Below are 22,019 nucleotides of genomic sequence, written 5' to 3'. Positions count from 1 at the left end.
ATGCTGGAAGCCCCAATGATTTACTGTGAAGTAGTTGAGGAGATTTGGACAACTGCTGAGTTCAACTCCATAGATATGACCATCTCTTTCACTCTCAAAGGTAAAAATCACTGTGTTAACTGTGATGATTTACTAGCATGTTTTAAATTGCCTGAGAACAATGCCATGACACCACACACTGATAATGATGTATCCAGCATGTTAGATTCCATAGGTTATTCTCTTAACTCTGCTAGTTTAGGGAGTATTAAAAGAAAAGGCCTTAGGAAAGAATGGAGTTTTCTTAGGGATGCCTTTATCAAGGTTTTCTCTGGGAAAATTAGTAATTTTGATGCCATAACTTCATCTCTTGTTAATATGCTCTATATGCTTGTTTCTGATAGGTATTTTAACTTTAGCAATTATGTTATGCTAGAATTGGGTACTAGATTAGGTAACAAAGCTAATAGACCTAATAACATCTATTATGCTAGATTCTTTATGTTATTGGCTAACCATGTTGCTGAAGGTTTGGTCATAACCAATGAGAATAACAAACTCAAGAGCTGGGCACAAGAGAAAAGAGTTCTTGCAGATTTATTGAGAATGGATCTCAACAGCAGTGTACCATTGGTATATTTACCAATCATGGATGCACCTCAGGTAAGTGAGGTAATTGTTTCTACAACTCCTACTTCTTCCAACCCCTCTATTTCTTTATCTTCTAGTGTGCCCATGGAATCTGTGACAATGCCCCAACAGATTCCTACCAAGGTCACCAAAACTAAACTTTCAAAATCAAAGACAAAGAAAACCACCTCTGTTGTTTCTCAAAAGACAATAGTTGTAACACCTACCCTTAACCCTGAGGGGAGTGAATAGGGTGTGAGTGGTGAGGGGAGGGGTGAACATCAAAGAAACCCCCAGGATAAGGAAGGAGGGATAAGTGTTTCCCAAGCTAGCCAAGCCACAGTTTATCAAAAAACTGTGGTGGTTGAAAAGGTTACTAGCACATCCCTAGCTGCATTCTCCCAAAAGGATGTAACTATTGAAAATAGTTCCCAACCAGGAACACAGAACAAACGAGGGAGGGACACAGAAGCCAAACACTCACCAATAAAAGCTTTTATTAGAAAAAAGAGGGCTAGAACCCAAACTTCTACACAGGGTGCACACACTGCACAGATACATCCATCTGTATCTATGCCTTCTCAAACTCAGTTTGATGTGGCTCCAACAAATGTGGAGTCACAGCCCCATTCTCTCACAATTAACACACATCAATCACCACACACTTCATCACCATCTCTGGATGTGGATATGTTATTACCATCAATTCCTGATTCTCCCTCTTTACAACTCAGGGAGGAGCCCCACTCAAAAACAGGTGATCATCATCTTTTAGATGATTTGTTGGATCACCCGCAAATTCTTTCAGATGTAATTGAAGGATCTGTGTCACCAAAACTCAAATCAATCCACACAGATTCAACAGTTATATCACTTTCAATTTCTACTTCTTTTCCTTCTTCAACGGATATTACTCATCCGTTGACAAGTGGTTGTTCTTCAACGGATAAGCTTAACAGCAGTTATCCATTGATACCATCAGTGTCACCTTCAACGGCTATTCCATATCCGTTGATAGTCTCTACACACACAACTGAAACAATTCCAAGTGTAGAAGACATGATTACTGTACAATCACTTTTAGGATTGAGGGAAGGGAGTGACAATTTGAGTGAGAGGCTGGGTTGCACCCAGGCAAAAGGAGAGATTGAGAGCTCAAATATGCATGCTATTTCTTCCAGCATGGCAAAAGTAAGTGAGAGGAGTACCACCTTAGTAGGTGAAGGTGAGGAAGTGAGGAGTGTGAGCCAGGGGGAGCCCCTGATGCAAGAATATAGAGAAAAAGAGAGAAAGGCAGGTACAGCAGATATAAGGGTGGATCCAGCCATTGCTAGTGAGTCAATGATTGTGGATGATGCTGAAAAGGAAAGACAATTTCAGCAACATTACAAAGCTGTAATTGATAACATTTCCTTGGATGCTAACACTTGTACTCATCCTGTGTCAGCCTATCAGTTGTTGGCTGCTCAGGGCAATGAGGAGGCAGAAAAGACACTACATCTAGTACATACAACAGAATCTCTTCAAAGGGATAAAGCTGCTATTCACAAGATGCCTTCTATAGCTGGTGAGTCAACAGAGGAATTTGGAGTAAATTCTGATGATGATGACTCTATTTCTTTTGATGGAAGCATGAACTTAGGGGGAGATGAAGGCCCTAGTTCTATTCCAAATTTACCTGAATGGGCCTTGACAAAGGAGTCTACATCAGGGCAATTCAATGTCTCCTTAGTCAAACAAATCAGTACTATCCAACAGGCCATTCAGAAAACTTCACATGCCGGTACCAAGGCAATCCTTACAGCTCACCTGGACTCACTGCATCTCATGAAGTTGCAGCAAGTAAGACAGAATCTGAGTGTAGATGAACTCAAGAAGGATATTGCTGACTTGAAATCCTACAATTCTGAAAAATTGGATTCAGTCATGCCCTATGGTACAATGAAGGACTTATTGTTGAGATTGAAAAAGAATTCAAATACTGAAAAGAGGCTGGCTAAGTTAGAAGACAGAGTCCAAGTTATTGAAAATTCTGTGGCCAGCATTCTTCACAACCAACAATCTCAAACAAGTCTACTTATGCAGCTGGCAAAGGCACAAGGCTTGACCCCTCTCCTTGATGATAACAAAAAGGGGGAGAGAAAAAGGGAAGGGGAAGGAGAGCCATCTACAAAAATCCAGATATCTAAAGTGCTAGTTCCTGCCATCACTACTTCTCCAATTATGCAAATCAAAGGAAAGCCTGATGGAATTGACCTAATCCAGCTAGCGGGCAGCTGAAATACAAGTGAAAGAGCAAAGGAGGAGAATTGATGAAAGGGTGCAACAAATGTTTGGCTCAACACAAGATAAATTAATATCTGTGAAACATAGCACAAAGGTTGAACCAATCATTATGGAGCACAAGCCAGAAAGGAGGAATAAGGTTGGAGAGACTTCTTTCAAAAATCTAAAACCTATGGTTCTCAAGCCCAACACTAGATCCAGCAAGGACTCCACAAAGAACCCCCTAGACTTTGCTCAGATGAAAGAAGTGGACTTTCCTCTTCCAAAGCCTGATGAAGACAAAGTTTTGGGTGCTAACATCATAAAGTACAAGGAGACCAAGAACATAGTTGAAAGAATGAAAATGGCCATTATCTTTAGAGAGGGAAAGAGTATCTGTGTGATGCAAGGACATCCCAAATTCTCAAAGGCCAAGAGGGAAGAAACCAAAAGGTTGAAGAAAGAAGCTGAAAAACTCAAGGCTGACAAAAGAGCACTAGCAAAGCTTGAACAACAGCTAAAGTCAAGTCAAGTTGAAGGAGAGAAAGGAATTGAAGTCAGGGGTGAAGACAAGATTGCAAACCTAGATGAGGTTTTTGGGAGTATATTTGGTGAGAGTATGGAGGAAAGAGAGGAATGGCAGAAGGGAAACAGAAGAAAGGCCAAGGCACATAGAAGGAGTGAAGATAACACTGAAGAAACTAAATCAATATCTAAACCACTACCTTCCATACCTGAACCTTGTGTTGCTGATCCCACTATAAACATCCATGGTGAACTAATCATCCCAAAAGAGGAACCTATTGATTGGGACACCATCAAATTGCCTACCTTTTTAACCACTCTTCCCCTACCAAAGAAACAGAAAAGAAAATCCAAATCTACACCTCCCCTAACCTCTAAGAAATTCACTCAAAAACAAAAACCTAAGCCTATGCCACCCATTTCTAAAGATGATTATGTTCACATCTGTGACATAAAAGAAATTTCAGACATTGAACTCTATCTGGATGAGCTGGAGGATGTAAGGGGAATAGCTGCCTACAGACAGCTACCAGAGAGATTGGTGTTCAGATACAAAGGAGCTGGGGAAAGAACATGGCCTCTCTACAGGATTCTGAATGAAGGCTACTCTACCTTGATCAGAGTCTTTTCAGCCATACAAAAGGATTCTGGCTTTACCAGGACTGCCAAGACTGAAATTCTCAACAAGATTGCCAATATAAGGAAAACTTGGAGGGAGCCCAATGCTTTGCCCAGAACTTTACTCATTCAAGAAAGGGGAATTACAATCCACAAATCACCTCATTGGTTGATGGAATTTAGAGATGATAAAGGAGTCAAAAGATTTTTCAGACTTGAAGACCAACTCAAGATTGCCAGCAATGAAACTCTCAAGGAAATGCAATCTAAGTTGGATATCAGTGTTGAAGATGAAGCTGAATTCTACAGACAACTCCAACTCCAAATTGAGGAAAATGACAAAGGGCTAGGAAAGAAAACAAGGGAACAAAGAAGAAAAAGATGATTTGCTCAGACTAGAGGGGCACCCTTGGAAATTCTGTAAATCTTCAATTACCTCCTAGTACATACACTTTTGCAGCACTTTTAAATTTCTACTTAGTTTCAATTCATATATTTGTTAAGTGTTTTGTTATCATCAAGTTAACCCTAAATTTATGTCTACAATTCTTATAGACATAAATAGGGGGAGATTGTTAGGAATATATGTGCATTAGTTTGATGATATGTTTAACAAAACACTAGTAGAAGTTTAGTGTTTGCAGCCTCAACGGATAAGACCACTTTGGCTATCCGTTGATGGTGTAGCTTTACTTAGAAATAAGTCTAGTGTTGTAGCACATTTCAGTCTCTGTATTTAAAGATATAATTCTTAGAAGTTGAGAGAAAATATAAGTCATGTTGACTACTAGAAGATATGCAAATAGGAAGGCCAATTGTAAATATTTCATGCCTTGTAATTTTGTATAAATGAAGTGGTATCAACGGATATCTTAAAGACCTTCAACGGATGAGAAACAAAGCTTCAACGGATGTCTCTAAAGCTTCAACGGATAGAGCTTCAACTGCTAACACATCAACGGATAAAGCCATCAACGGATGAAGGCTTCAACGGATGTTCTATTAAATAGCAGTTGATAAGTGGTAGTTGTAACAGCAGACAGAGGCACATAGGTTGTCAGAGATAACTGAAATGTGGAAGCCTAATTTCAGGAACATCAGAAAAAGCAGTCGTTCTACTCTAGTACAAAGAGGCAATAGTCAACAAAGTACTTGAGTGATATGGAGAAGAAACAAGTGGAGAACTTATTTTATTATTGTATTTTTATCTTTGTCTTCACTTGTACACTTGGTGATATATAAACCAAGTAGCAGCTAGTAATTAGATAAGAATTTTTCCAGTGCTGTTTAGAAAAACCTTGAGAGAAAAATTATCTAGTTTGTACTAGAACGCAGCTGTGATCAACATCAAGAATCACAGATTTTCTGAAATACCATCTCTGGTGGAACAACAATCCACCAGAAAAGTTTTTAAAGGTCTGTTGTGTTCTTTACATTAGTGCTTGAATATATATCTGTCTGTATTAGCTTAAAGCAATTCACACACTTGTTTATCTTGAACACAAAGCCTTTACAACTGCTCAAAACTTGAAAAAGTTTTGAGATTTACATTCAACCCCCCTTCTGTAAATCTCATTGTTAGTCCACTAGGAATAACAGCTGTTGTTGTTGTTGTATGAGCTGTTGTTGTTGTTGTTGTTGTAATTGTTGTTGTTGTTGCTGGAATTGTTGTTGCTATTTGGCCAGCTGTACAGTCTGTTGATGCAACAAATTCATCATGTCACTTACGGAAGGATCCCCAGCAGATCCGTTATTGGGCTGAGAGTTTCTCTTTGGTGGCATCTCCTGAAACATAACAGTTATATATAAGAAAATGGATTGCTCCGGCAGTTTATATTTATGCATCAGGAGAGCGTTGCCACTAAGACAATATTCTCATCCCCATTATAATTGGATCCATCCTGAGTGAATGATTATAATCTAAAAATGCCAGCAACAGAAACAACAATAATAATAACAACAATAATATCAACACACAATATATAAAAACTGAACAATAAGATAAAGCAGCTGAAATATAATAACCAACAGAATCCAACCAGTACAACTGAAAATCCAACTAAAAAGAACCATCTGAATACACACAAAAAATGGTTGTCATAACAGCCTCGCCTACTACAAACTATCACAACATAATGTACATATACAAAGTAGACAACTACAGAACTCCTAGAAGTCACTCTGAGCTCTGTATCTCTCTGCTGCAACTCTGTCTAGCCACTACCACTGCCACCAATGGAACCTAGCTCAAACACTAGCTAATTCACTAGGTCCTGATACTGCACCGCTCTGAACTCTGATCTAATGAAACGGTCAACAGATCTAGCCCTCTCTACAGCCATCTGGGTCAATGCTCACACACGGGCTCGCACCTCAGGGGAAGGGGCAGAAATACCCTGAAATGGTGCAATAGGTACCTGGTCCAACTGGGCAGCAAACTATGGACTCTGATCTCTGATAAAGGAAGTATTCACCGCCCTATGAACATGGTAAGGGATCGGTGAAGAAGTACCACTAGGGGCCACAGGAGGTACTGGAGGTCTCATCATGGAAGAACTGGGACCGCAGCCGAGAGGGAAATCCCTGACAGCAGACACAGGCCTACGTACCCAACGGGGTCGAGGACCAGATCCAGGGATGTCTCGAGGCATAAAAGAAGGTACTGGGGGAGGAGGCATAGGGGTCTCCTCAGTAACAACATCAGGGGGTCTCTCAGAATCTGAGCTATCCGAATCAGAAGGATTCTCCCGAGATGGAGAACTCGAAATCGCAATAGGCCACTGCCAACATAATAAATATACAGGCAAGACACAACCAGGTCAAGGCAATTCTATCAAAACATTTAATAGATGCCAGGGTAACGCCGTCGGAACCCTCGACTGACTCTAAAGGTTTGCTCCTCTATATGAGTTGCTGACTTACACTTAAAGACTCACATTATCACCTACTCGACACAATCCTTAACCTGAATCAGGGACTTGAACCTGTAGCTCTGATACCAACTGTGATGGCCTCAACCCTGGGGTCAGGAGTTGGCGTCACTAAACACAATTACCAAAATATAAACAACAGAATTATTATTAAAATATACTAACTTGACCCCAAACCAAGATCCGATCCAGGTTCAAGTATAATTCAGGTTCTCACTAATACAAGCTCTTTATTCAACATCTAAGACACACTAACTTTATTCAGCAACTCCTCAGACCTCATGGCCTGATACAAACTACCTCAGAGGAGCCGGGTCCAGAAGGGGCGGGAACATAGGTCGGTTTGACTAATCTTCTAGGCATCTGCGAAATATACATAACAGTTTGCAAGGGTGAGCATAATCGCTCAGCAGTACCAAAATATGAATAACAGAATAAAACAGTAATGTAACAATAATAGGAACAGAACTGTAATCATGATATCAACATTATACAACAAAATCAGAGAAAAACTGGATATCACTAACTAGCATGCTTCATCAAAACAACATAGTAGTGTGTTGTAAAAACACCAGAGTCCAATTTTAGCATGCTAGTCACACTTGTAAAATTACTATATCAACTATTCGTACCCTTACGGGAATCACAAAACCAAATCAGATACGTAACGGATATGTGAAGACAGCTGATCAGGCTATCAACACCAGACGGCTCCAACTGCCATCTCATTTATGGCTCCAACTGTCATCTCATTTACCTGTTCCGGAACTCAGAGACTAGCTAGGTCTCTGACCTGCAGGACTAATCGGTTATACAGTACGCGCAACCGAATTAGCCTCTTACGCCAACTCAATAGGCCTACTCTGGCCCCAACGTATCCCATATCTGATCGTTTTAATCCAGTTTTCAAAATCATCACTTTTACCTATCTCTTTTCAAAATCAATTATGTCACAGCACACTATTCAAATTCTCTTTTCAATTAAATCACATTTAGAGATAGGTGTTTTCAGAAGTTACTTTTCCCCAAAACATAATTTTAAACAACATTTTCAAATACGGGGAATACGTAACTTAAAACATTTCTGTTCCATTACGAGAATAAAGCAATTAGCTATTCATATGCACTGAACCATTAAAGAATGGTCAGGGGTACTTGCCTTGCAACACTTTACAAAACCCTAAGTAGCTTTCACATTGAATTTATTCCTGGGAAAACTCGCTCGGAATCTACAAATACAGAATACCCTAATCAGTTACACCGACATGCTTGATATTCTCAAATTCTAACAACTCAATCCGATAACCCGACTCGTATTATTACTATACACATAAACCTGTAATCAGATAGTCACGTAGTCGGAAATATTGTTAGGGGTAATACGTAGAATATAATTATGTACAATTTCGAATATATATTTTTAGGAAATTTTGACAACATCTTATTTATTTATAAAACTACCCGCCGATTACAATTGACATCCTCAATCACACAATCCACAATATTACTTCCTCATTTTATACAACTTACATCCCAACACCAATCACAACTAATTATTTAAGTCCGAAAATATTTTACATAATCATTTTACTTATTTATAAAATTTAGGACTCAGAACATCGTCATCACCGTCCACCGTCCGCTCGTAACGAGTCATCGCGGTACGGCGGCAAAATTTATTGGTGCCCGAAAATATTCGGGTATCCAAATAAATTCCACTGATTATTCGAAAATATTTCCCGCACGAAATATTCATTTCACGAATATTACTCAAAATTAATTTCCTGCGGAAATTGAAATAAAGTTAATTTAAAATTCCAGAATTAACAATCTGCAAAAGAAATCAAACAGACAGGTACGGTGGCTACACGCGCCACCAGAACAAACAAGACGGCCAGAAATTGGCTAAAACCAAGCAGCACAACATAGGAACGACAACAAGGAACCATAGGAAGCAATACACACACCAACAAACACACACACAAGCACAACATATATATGTATACATGCAACCGAACAGAACTACCAGCACACGCCGGAAAAAGTCGCAGCACCGGCGAACTGAAATAGCCAGACAGGAGAAACGAAGAGAGGAGGAGAGGAACGAAAGAGAATTAAGAGAAACAAGAGAGACGAGCAAGAAAATCGAAGAGCAGACAAGAGAGAAAGAGAGATGTGAGGCGCGTATGCAACAGGGAGGGGGTACAGGGTTTTTATATTTTCTTTTCCTTGCCTTAATCCCGTTGCAACACCTAGAAACAACTAACTGAAATGCTGACACGTAGAGTTTGGGATAAATATGAAGGTTCGAGAGTCTGTTTTGCCCCGAAACTCGAAATTAAACGAATCAAGTTGCGTCTAAAACAAATTCAGAAAATCACCGAAATAGTCTTAAAATGTTATAAATATCCCGAAGTTAATTAAAACGTAACTTTCGAAATTTTAAACTAATTTTTAAAAACACAATTTATACCCGCTTTTAACAAATAAACGAATCAACGCGCGGGTAAAATAAATCCCAAAAATTCCCGAAATAATTTTAAAATTCTCAGAATAATACGAACTTAATAAAATATAATTTTCATAATTTTTAAAGATTTCCATAATTAAATATGGATTTTAGCATTAAACACACTCAGAAAATTATTTCAAAATATATAATTAATAAAAGATTGATTTCTCAATTCCATAAAGTCCTAAAAATAATTATTGACATTATAAAATTAGAAAACCAATTTTAAAGACAACCCAAATATTTATGGAATTAAAACTACAATAAAATTACTTTTAGAAGTGAAATAAAATCATATTACTCACCAATAAATCACACAATTCCAATCCCACATATCAACAAATCATAAATAATTAAATAACAATCCATAACTGCTGCCAAAACCAATACACACATTTTATTTATTTACTTAAACTTTTATTACACTTCCAAATATTAGAAATAAAATAAAAATACACGCGTCGTTATATACAGCACCAAATAATCTACGGAACAGCTGGCCATTTCCTACGCGTTTCCTGGTTGTGGTTCTCATGGCATGCATCTTGATTCACTGTTGTGTTGTGTTAATTTAAGAAAAACAAGTGTGAGCTATAATGCCCAGCATAATAATGTACAGTATGAAAATGACTGTATGATAACATCATATATGATAATTATGTTTTATTCGAAAATCGTTTTCCTAGGTGATACACACCTTCTTATGAAAACAATTGTTTAAGGGATTTTAATATCCTGCGAATACCTTAATAGTAATCCCAGCACATAAGCTTGGGTTACGGTATTGCATCTCAATTCCAATTGGAAGAATTAGGACACTCGTTGGAGCCATCGTATACGATGATCAGTCGTAATACGATAATAGTAACCTTTTCTACTAGTAGAAGGATGATACCTTCGTATCCCGGTTATCACCCTTGCCGCATTTAAGCTACGTGTCCCATTTTCGGGTATACACATACTTCACAAGTTCCTGAGTACACTGAGTACCTTCGCCTGCGGTACCTTTGGTAGTCCATCTAGCACACATAGTACCAGAGTCTACCCCTCCCTTGTCCTTTAAAAGAATTCTATCAATCTCGAGAACTTGAACTACATCGAAGTTCCCCAAGCGTTTTGCTTGTTGATAGAAACAGCTTATCTCTCTAAGATATAAGTGTATATATATGTATATACGTACTTCCGAGAATTTCGGAGGAAGTACTAAGGATGTGAGTTGACCGTTGTCAACAGATAATTAATAAGAGAGAAAAGTTTCTCTTTAAAACTATATTCAAAATATTAAATAAGTCGCAATAATATTCACCGACGATCTGAAATTATTCGAATGATATTCTGAAATCAGAAAGTATATTTTAAATCAGGATCTATGATTTTTAAATCAATAATAAAACCTTTAATAAATAATAAATAATTAAATGATAATCGATAAATAATTAAACCTCGAATGAGTTTACTCTCTAAAAGAATATTTAAAATAATATTCCTCAACTAGTGTGTATCTACATAATTAATAATCTATAATAATTAATCGGGTTTGAAATAAATAATCATTGGAGTATACTACTCCCATAATAAAGAATAAGTATATAGTGTTTATGATTCGAACAATGAAATATAGTCGATGGAATATGATCGTTGGGAAATCGTTTTAATAAAAGTTTGAGGTGTTTTAATATTTCGTAAGTGGACGTTGAGTCCCTTTAAAACGTACTATTATGGACTTATAACCGTCCTATTGTTAGGGCAAAAACACACACTAATATTCACGCAAGTATACGCGTTCGCAAGTAATATAGAATACTTTCTAGTTCGTTCCCACAGAGACTCAGACTAATTTATTGTCTAATTAAACTCACTCACCAATGTCTGATTACTTCTCAATGTTAAGACACTAACACTTAGAATTGTTGACTAAATATTAACTACAATTAACTACTTAATTAATCACTTAATTAACACTTCAAATTATCAATAATAAAACACTCATGAGATCACAACTTCATTACTACTTCCTTCAATAGTCATTGTTAATTCCTTTAGCATGTGACAGTGATGATATTAATCGAATAACACGAAACTGATAAAAGCCAACTTTCATTGTACTAATACCATTCTACCAAACATCCACAACTAAGATAGAAGTTAAATAGTCATCAATTATGTTGAGTTCCTATATGTCTACAGAAATTGACAACACAACGATTTAAGCACAAGTTATTCCTTTTGATTATATACGGCAAATAAAACTGTTAGAGTTATCCACTAATCATGCACAACGTACATGATCCTACGCTAGCATGGCAAGTTCTAAATCTCAAGATCCACCGTCGCTTCACAAGAGATTAACACCCTATCTTATATGTTCGCGACGCACATAAGACGAATACGCACAACCAATACTAGATATCATACAATCATCACACACTAAAGTATTAAACAATTAACTAAAGAATTCCATAGTAAATCCATTGCAACCCCATGATCACGATTAGCCCATAATAGCACTTATCGTCATCATGGGTTCATATGAAATCATGATAAACAAACACAAGAAAATAATAACTAAACTAATTATATTAAATCAGAGTACGTCACAAGAGTAAATAGGTTCAAGGTAAGAAAACTAGCATCCAACGTTACAACGAATCAAGAATCACAAGAAAATATGCTTCCTCTTCGTTGCTGTGTACTAAAACGGTCTTCTTCCTTATCTCCTTCGCTCCTTGCGTAATACCACGATCCTCTCTCGTGAAAACATCTCCAAATATACTTATATAATAGTCCCATAAAACTCAGATTACATAGAAGTGAAAACCAAACAGAAATAGAAGTCCTAAAATATTTTATCTTTTTTCCCGACCCTGCGCGGGCGCTCAGCTTCCTGCGCGGCCGCTCAGCATTGCTGAGCGGGTGCTCAGGACCCTTCTGGAAATTTCCTAAGTTTGCTCCGTTTCTTCTCCGTAATCTGCCCATTTCTTCCCTCTCTCAACGATGAACACATGCCAAGGCTTATTCTTGATGATTACTCCTCCGAAATGCAACCAATACCCTGAAATGCATAAACACTAGAAAAACACATCAAATACACAAAATACTTGATTTCAATGCACCAATTTAAGCCATTTTAAGATGTTCTAAATGGTATAAAATGCCACTTATCACACCCCCAAACTTATATCGATGCTTGTCCTCAAGCGTCACAGACTCAAAAACAAATAAAAACATGCATGAATGTAATCTATATGAAAATGCAGCGATCCCCCTTACTACGAACGAACCAACCAAATTGCAACATCTCAACAAATGCAGTTAGACGACTAAAGATCAATAAACTCATGCAAACGAACATATAGCCAGAAACGTGGTGTGTGCAGATGCTTAACAGATATGCTTCGGAACTAGATCAATTATTATGACTCGACTATCCTCAAGGCAATCACATGATTATACAAAGAATAAAAATTCTAGGCACAAAGTGACATACAACACTACAAGAATTCTGGAGCTTATTACGGAATCATGCTTTTTATTCACAACACAAATGCTTATTTGACCGTGCAATGAGTGAGGTCCACAAAAGACTTATACAATGGTATCCATGTAACGAGCGTTAGGTTAGCGGGTCCCAGACTCTAAAAGCCTTAGGATACTAGGCACAAAGTCCCCTAAGAACTTAATAACTTGAATACCAAAGAGCCCACTCATAATCAATTATGCATAAACACCACAAAAATTATTTTTATTATTTTTATTTTTTTTAATATTTCTGAGCAAGTGCGTTTCGCTCCATCTTGCTCAACCCTAGACTACTCGCACAACATGCGAGCCGGCTACTAGCCATTTGACGCCTAGCCACAACTAGCAACAAAGTCCATTTTTTACTCCAATTTTTTCTTTTTCATGCCTTTATCACTAAGAACCTATTATCGAATTCTAAACATAATAAATAGATTAACCTCGAAAACAATCAAATCATAACCACAATCTAGCCCTTACGCATTCTCTAAGACTTAGTAAAATTACAAGTGCTTCTAGCATGCATATCAACCTACATGACTTAATATCACTTTAATGCTATCACTACACTCGCATCAATATCACAATTCAGTCGATAAATCATCGCAAAAGGGATCATGGTAAATGCATGAGCTACATGACATGATAAACAAATATAGCTATATAAAAAAAACTATATGGCATAAATTATGCAACTATATGAACTAAACTATCATGAATATGCAGCTATATGACACACACACAGTATTCCTTAACTACCACCCCCAAACTTAAAATCTTCACTGTCCCCAGTGAAGGTAGTAGAAAGGAACACAGGGTAAACCTACTCGGAGTCATCATCATCATCACCCTCAGTGGGTGGAGTATCAGGCGGCGGGTATGCAGAGTCCTCACCAAAAACTGGCCACTGGATATCAGCTCCAAGGCCCCGAAAAGCAGTCCCTAACGCAAGGGTGAGCTCCTGAGCAAACCTGCTCTGCGTCTCGTACATGGCATCCATCCGCCGTGAAAGCCTCCTATACTGGGTATCAGCCATCCCAGTACCCTCCTGAGCTCTCGAAGAACCAGCCTCATCACGCCTAGGCCTAGCCATAGTAGCACCTCGTGCTGGACACCCTCCTGGAAGATGATAACCCAGCCCATGCTCCTCGGGCTCACCACCGGTCCACTCCGGCATCCCATTCAGAGTCCCAGAATCAATCGGAGCTGTCGGCAACTGCAACTGCTCATGAGCCGGCCAGTTCACTCCTACTGCTCAGCACAGCTTCGTAACCGTGGATGCATAAGGGATGTTCATATGCTTAGCTCCCCTCAAAAACTTCAGAATTCCTTGGTAGATAAACTCACCAAGGTCCACATAGTACTCCTCATTAAGAATTCCCCACAACAACTGTGCTCTCTCAACTTTGACCTCGTGTGCATGCGAAGAAGGCAAAATATTAGCACAAATAAATGCATTCCATGCACGGGCATACCTGTTCATAGCGATCGCCGGGAAGTGACGATACTCATTAGTACCGGTCTTGAAGGTCCAAACTGTGCCCGGCCTACAGAGAGTCTCACAAATCAAATCCAAGTCAAAATCCTCAGCAGTCTTCTCATTCCAGTTCTCCTCATCGGGCTTCCTCTCTCGCTGTCCAATCACACGGCGAATTACCGCAGGATGATAATCAACCGTCAGCCCTCGGACCACAGAAAACCCATTCTTTTCGGCCTTCGCGTTCGCAGAGAACTCGTGAACCACGCTCATCGGCACTGCTTCGGGCGACTCACAAAAAGCTATCCACCCCTTCTCTGCAATCATGGGTAGCAACTCACCATCCCTCCCCGATGGTAAAAACCCTCTCTCCTTCAGAATCGGCTTCCCCAAAAGCCTAGTGTACTCCTCCTCCGCAGCTCTGTCAGTCAACCGAGGCCTTGCAGCAGTACCCCTTGATGAATCAGCAGTAGGGACTGTGCTGCTGCTATCGATAGTTCGTGCTCTCTTGGGTGCCATTGATTCTCCAATAAAAGTGTTTAAGAACTGAGTTTTGGTGCTTGGGAGAGAGTTTAAGTGTAGGAAGTTTGTGGGAGATATGTAGGATATGTGTATGTATATATAGGGTGTGGAATAGGTTAAATTAGATTAGGGTTGAGGATTAAGGATTAAAATGATGGGGTAGTGGGAACAAATCGTGGGTTTATGGGCTAAAATTGGTTTTTCTTTTTTTTATGAACTTAAAAAAAAATCTGGCAGTCGACCCCTGAGCGGTCGCTCAGCAAAGCTGAGCGGGCGCTCAGGGGGTCACTGGAAAAAAGAATTTTAGTCCCATTTTTCTGATTTTTTTTTTGTGTTTTTGGATAGGTTATTAACTTCTAAGGGTTCCTGTAACAACAAATCATGGGTTGCCTCCCACGCAGCGCTTCTTTTTCATCATTAGCTTGACGGTGCGTACCTTTCTCAAGTAGTCAACAAAATGGCACTAACCACTTCTCGGTTTGCCATGTCCCCATAGTAGTGCTTCAAACGCTGACCATTAACCTTGAATGCTTGGTCCAGATCATTCTCAAAAATTTCCACCGCTCCATGTGGAAACACAGTTTTGACAATAAAAGGTCCAGACCACCTCGATTTCAACTTCCCAGGAAAAAGTCGGAGACGAGAGTTGAATAAGAGAACTTGTTGCCCCGGCACGAATAACTTAGGATGTAGCTTCCTATCGTGCCACCTCTTCACCTTTTCCTTATACATTTTGTTATTCTCGTACTCTTGAAGTCGAAATTCATCAAGTTCATTAAGCTGAAGCATTCTTTTCTTACCAGCTGCATCTAAATCCAGGTTCAACTTTTTTAATGCCCAGTAGGCCTTATGCTCAAGCTCCGCAGGTAGATGACATCCCTTACCGTACACCAACTGAAACGGGGACATACCAAGTGGAGTTTTGTATGCTGTTCTGTAAGCCCAAACAGCTTCATCGAGCTTTAAAGACCAATCCTTCCTTGACGGACAAACAACCTTCTCTAGAATGCGCTTGATCTCTCTGTTAGTCACTTCCGCTTGACCATTTGTTTGCGGATGATAGGCAGTAGCCACTCGATGATTCACATTATAACGCTGCATCATAGAAGTGAACTTACGGTTGCAGAAATACGACCCTTCATCACTTATGATTACCCGAGGTGTTCCAAACCTTGTGAAAATCTGCTTATGAAGAAAATTTAGCACTGCCTTTGCATCATTTGTCGGTCAAGCTTTGACTTCTACCCATTTTGAGACATAATCGACTGCCAGCAAGATGTACTGATTATTGCAAGATGAGACAAAAGGCCCCATGAAATCGATTCCCCAAACATCAAAGACCTCGACTTCAAGCATCACATTTAACGGTATCTCATCCTTTCTCGTCAAATTTCCCACTCTTTGGCAACGATCACACCTTAAAACAAACTGATGAGCATCCTTAAATAAAGTAGGCCAGAAAAAACCTGCTTGCAGAATATGAGCTGCCGTCTTCTCACCACCATAGTGTCCACCATAAACCGTGGAGTGGCAGTCTCGTAATATCCCCTCCGTCTCACAGAACGGGATACATCTCCTGATGATCTGGTCAGCTCCCTGTCTAAACAAATATGGTTCATCCCACATATACCACTTCACCTCATGTAGAAACTTCTTCTTTTGAGCTGAGGTCAATTTAGGAGGCATTACATTGCTGACGAGATAGTTTACAATATCTGCAAACCATGGTTCTTCCTCCTGAACTGCAAACAACTGCTCATCCGGAAAAGATTCATTGATTAATGTCCTATCTTGTGAAGTAGAATCGGGATTCTCCAACCTAGAGAGATGGTCAGCTACTTGATTCTTAGTACCTTTTCTATCCTTGATCTCTAACTCAAATTCCTGAAGTAAAAGCACCCAACGAATGAGTCTCGGCTTCGAGTCCTTCTTGGAAACTAGATAGCGAATGGCTGCATGATCAGTGAATACTGTTACTTTAGTACCAAGTAGATAAGATTGAAATTTCTCGAAACCAAAGACTATAGCCAAGAGCTCCTTCTCAGTAGTGGTGTAGTTCATTTGGGCCCCATTTAAGGTCTTACTCGCATAGTAGACCACATGGAAGAGATTTTTCTTGCGCTGTCCCAGAACTGCACCTACCGCATAATCACTCGCATCACACATCATCTCAAACGGTTCTTTCCAATCTGGTGTTGTAATAACTGGTGCAGTGATCAAACTCTTCTTGAGAGTCTCGAATGCCGCCAAACATTCATCATCAAATTTGAAAGGCACATCTTTCTCAAGCAAATTGCACAACGACTTAGATATCTTTGAAAAGTCCTTGATGAATCGCCGATAAAAACCCGCATGACCAAGAAAACTACGGATTCCTTTCACAGAATTAGGTGGTGGAAGATTTTCAATGACTCCCACCTTGGCCTTGTCCACCTCCAGACCCTTGTTAGAGACCTTATGCCCAAGAATAATGCCTTCACGCACCATAAAATGACATTTCTCCCAATTGAGCACCAAATTAGTTTCCACGCACCTTTTGAGTAAGGCGCGAAGATTATTCAAACATTCATCATATGAATGTCCAAAGACGGAGAAGTCATCCATGAACACTTCGACATTATTTCCAATCATGTCAGAGAATATAGCCATCATACACCTCTGAAAAGTGGTCGGTGCGCCACATAACCCAAACGAAACTCTGCGAAAAGCAAACGTGCCAAATGGACAAGTGAAGGTAGTCTTTTCCTGATCCTCTGGTGCAATACAAATCTGATTATACCCTGAATAGCCATCCAGAAGACAAAAATACTCATGACCAGCCAACCTGTCAAGCATCTGATCAATAAATGGAAGAGGGAAGTGATCCTTCCTTGTGGCTTTGTTCAATTTTCGATAATCCATACATACTCTCCATCCTGTAACTGTTCGAGTGGGGATTAGCTCATTCTTTTCATTTGCTACCACAGTGATACCTCCTTTCTTAGGTACACATTGTACAGGGCTCACCCACGAACTATCAGAAATAGGATAAATGATGCCTGCATCCAGCCATTTCAGAATTTCTTTCTTCACCACCTCCTTCATGATAGGATTCAGTCTGCGCTGCTGTTCAACAATCGGCTTACTACCTTCCTCTAGCAGAATTTTATGCATATAATATGAAGGACTTATCCCCTTGATGTCTGCTATGGTCCATCCAATAGCCGATTTGAATTCTCTCAAAATCCTTAAGAGCTTGTCTTCCTCACTACCTGAAAGGTCAGATGAAATAATAACAGGTAAAGTAGATGCATCACCTAAAAAAGAATACCTCAAGTGTTCAGGTAATGGCTTGAGCTCCAAGGTAGGTGCTTCCTCTATTGATGGTTTGAGCTTTCCTTCAGCATTCTTGAGGTCAGAAGTACCAAGAGATTCAAACGGCATGTCCAGCTTTCGCTTCCAGGGAGAAGCGTTCAGATATTGTAATTGCTCGTTGCCATCTTCATCATCGCTGTCAAAATCCCCCACTAAGGCCTTTTCCAATGCATCAGACATTAGCATGCGATCGAGTTCCGAAGTAACCGCAGAATCAATCACATTCACTTTTAAGCACTCCTCATCTTCTGTAGGGAATTTCATTGCCTTGAATACGTTGAAGGTCACATCCTGATCTTGTACCCGCATAGTAAGTTCACCTTTTTGCACATCTATCAAGGTACGGCCAGTAGCCAAGAAAGGTCTTCCTAAGATTATGGGAATCTTCTTATCTTCCTCAAAATCCAGAATAACAAAATCTGCAGGAAAGAAAAGCTTATCCACCTTGACTAGCACATCCTCCACTATGCCCCTTGGGTAAGTAATGGAACGATCAGCCAATTGTAGAGACATGTATGTGGGTTTTGGATCAGGCAAATCCAACTTTTTAAAGATCGACAACGGCATCAGATTAATGCTTGCTCCCAAATCACAAAGGCACTTGTCAAAAGTCAACTTGCCAATGGTGCAAGGAATGGTGAAGCTACCTGGATCTTTCAGTTTTGGCGGTAACTTTTGCTACAGAACAGCGCTGCATTCTTCCGTGAGAGCAACGGTCTCAAGGTCATCCAGTTTCACCTTTCTTGAAAGAATACTCTTCATAAACTTCACATAACTAGGCATTTGCTCCAGAGCCTCAGCGAAAGGTATATTGATGTGAAGTTTCTTGAACACCTCCAGAAACTTACCGAACTGTCTATCCATCTTTTGTTGCTGCAATCTCTTAGGAAAAGGTGGTGGAGGATAGAGCTGTTTCTCCCCTGTATTACCCTCAGGCAGAGTGTGTTTAACAGTAGTCTTCCTTGGTTCCGCCGCTTTCTCCTTTTGCTTAGCTTCTTCATCTCTAATTTCAGCTTCTCCTTCTTTTGCCTTTTCAGCATCAGCAACTTTTCCAGACCTTAAGGTGATAGCCTTGACTTGCTCTTTAGCTTCCTTCCTGCCTGGTACTTCCGTGTCACTGGGAAGAGTGCCAGGTTGACGATTGAGCACTGCATTGGCTAATTGACCGAGTTGATTTTCCAAGGTCTTGATAGAAACCGCCTGACTCTTGCATAACAGCTTAAGTTCCTCAAAATCAGCACTAGTAGGTGCAGCTGCACTTCCCTGTTGAGGATATGATTTCCTTTGAGCATATTGTTGTGGTTGCTGGAATCCAGGTGGGTTAAACTGTTTACTCACTCCTTGCTGATATGGTGGCTGAATAGCATTCTGATTATTCCCCCAGCTGAAATTTGGATGATTTCTGTTATTAGGATGATAGGTCGCTGACACAGGCTGCTGTTGTCGCTGATAATTATTCACATACTGAACAGATTCGTTGACAAGAGAACACTGATCCATAGCATGAGAACCTGCACAAAGCTCACAAACCATAGCTATTTGATTAACTCCATATGTAGCCAGCGAATCAACCTTCATTGACAGCGCTTGAAGTTGTGCTGCAATAGCGGTGGCTGCATCGACTTCCAGAATACCTGCTACCTTACCAGGCATCATCCTCTGAGTTGGGTTTTGATGCTCATTTGCAGCCATAGTCTCGATAAGATTATAAGCCTCAGTATAGCTTTTAGCCCATAAAGCGCCTCCAGCTGCTGCATCGAGCATGGGCCGAGATTGGGCCCCCAAACCATTATAGAAACCCGTGATCACCATCCAATCAGGCATTCCATGATGTGGACACTTTCTCAACATTTCCTTGTAGCGTTCCCAAGCTTCGTACATAGATTCTGTAGGTTGCTGCGCAAACTGAGTAAGAGCACTCCTCATAGCAGCAGTCTTTGCCATTGGATAAAACTTCACCAGAAACTTTTGCGTAAGATCTTGCCATGTAGTGATGGACCCAGCTGGTTCAGAATGTAACCAGTCCTTAGCTTTGTCCCTTAGTGAGAATGGGAAAAGTCTCAGCTTGATAGCCTCATCAGTCACGCCATTATACTTAAAAGTGTTGCAGATCTCGACAAAATTCATTATGTGCATGTTGGGGTCTTCAGTCGCCGCTCCTCCAAAAGAAACAGAATTCTGCACCATCTAAATAGTGCCCGGCTTGATTTCAAAGGTGTTAGCTTGAATGGCCGGATGAAGAATGCTTGACTGAATGTCATCAATTTTTGGCCGAGAAAAGTCCATGAGAGCTGGATCAGCTTGAACAATACGATCACCCATGTTTACTGGTTCTTTCTGCTCAGTTCCTGAATCCGAATCTTCAAAATCTAACTTCTCCGGAATATCAAGAACTTCGTCTGTCTCCTCAGCTGTATCTAAAGTCCTCTTGCGAGTACGAGAACGAGTTTGCATAAATGCTCACTAACGTACCTGAAACACAACCGGAAAAAATAAGTAACTACTACGTCCTAATCACTGAGTCCTAATGACCAATGATGGTAAGTACATAAACTAAACAAATACGCCGAGTCCCCGGCAGCGGTGCCAAAAACTTGTTAGGGCAAAAACACACACTAATATTCACGCAAGTATACGCGTTCGCAAGTAATATAGAATACTTTCTAGTTCATTCCCACAGAGACTCAGACTAATTTATTGTCTAATTAAACTCACTCACCAATGTATGATTACTTCTCAATGTTAAGACACTAACACTTAGAATTGTTGACTAAATATTAACTACAATTAACTACTTAATTAATCACTTAATTAACACTTCAAATTATCAATAATAAAACACTCATGAGATCACAACTTCATTACTACTTCCTTCAATAGTCATTGTTAATTCCTTTAGCATGTGACAGTGATGATATTAATCGAATAACACGAAACTGATAAAAGCCAACTTTCATTGTACTAATAGCATTCTACCAAACATCCACAACTAAGATAGAAGTTGAATAGTCATCAATTATGTTGAGTTCCTATATGTCTACAGAAATTGACAACACAACGATTTAAGCACAAGTTATTCCTTTTGATTACATAGGGCAAATAAAACTGTTAGAGTTATCCACTAATCATGCACAACGTACATGATCCTACGCTAGCATGGCAAGTTCTAAATCTCAAGATCCACCGTCGCTTCACAAGAGATTAACACTCTATCTTATATGTTCGCGATGCACATAAGACGAATACGCACAACCAATACTAGATATCATACAATCATCACACACTAAAGTATTAAACAATTAACTAAAGAATTCCATAGTAAATCCATTGCAACCCCATGATCACGATTAGCCCATAATAGCACTTATCGTCATCATGGGTTCATATGAAATCATGATAAACAAACACAAGAAAATAATAACTAAACTAATTATATTAAATCAGAGTATGTCACAAGAGTAAATAGGTTCAAGGTAAGAAAACTAGCATCCAACGTTACAACGAATCAAGAATCACAAGAAAATATGCTTCCTCTTCGTTGCTGTGTACTAAAACGGTCTTCTTCCTTATCTCCTTCGCTCCTTGCGTAATACCACGATCCTCTCTCGTGAAAACGTCTCCAAATCTACTTATATAATAGTCCCATAAAACTCAGATTACATAGAAGTGGAAACCAAACAGAAATAGA

At 39.6% G+C, this 22,019-nt stretch overlaps 1 non-coding gene across 1 annotated transcript; it reads left to right on the top strand.

The window, feature by feature from the left end:
* The first annotated feature begins 20,153 nt into the window (after positions 1-20,153).
* LOC141715753 (small nucleolar RNA R71) lies at positions 20,154-20,260 on the top strand. Its single transcript, XR_012572504.1, has one exon. It is a non-coding gene; the product is annotated as a small nucleolar RNA R71 (small nucleolar RNA).
* Positions 20,261-22,019: the final 1,759 nt, after the last annotated feature.

Source organism: Apium graveolens, chromosome 3, assembly GCF_009905375.1.
Source record: "Apium graveolens cultivar Ventura chromosome 3, ASM990537v1, whole genome shotgun sequence".
In the NCBI taxonomy this organism is placed as follows: Eukaryota; Viridiplantae; Streptophyta; class Magnoliopsida; order Apiales; family Apiaceae; genus Apium; species Apium graveolens.
This window is presented reverse-complemented; position numbering and strand designations above follow the sequence as displayed.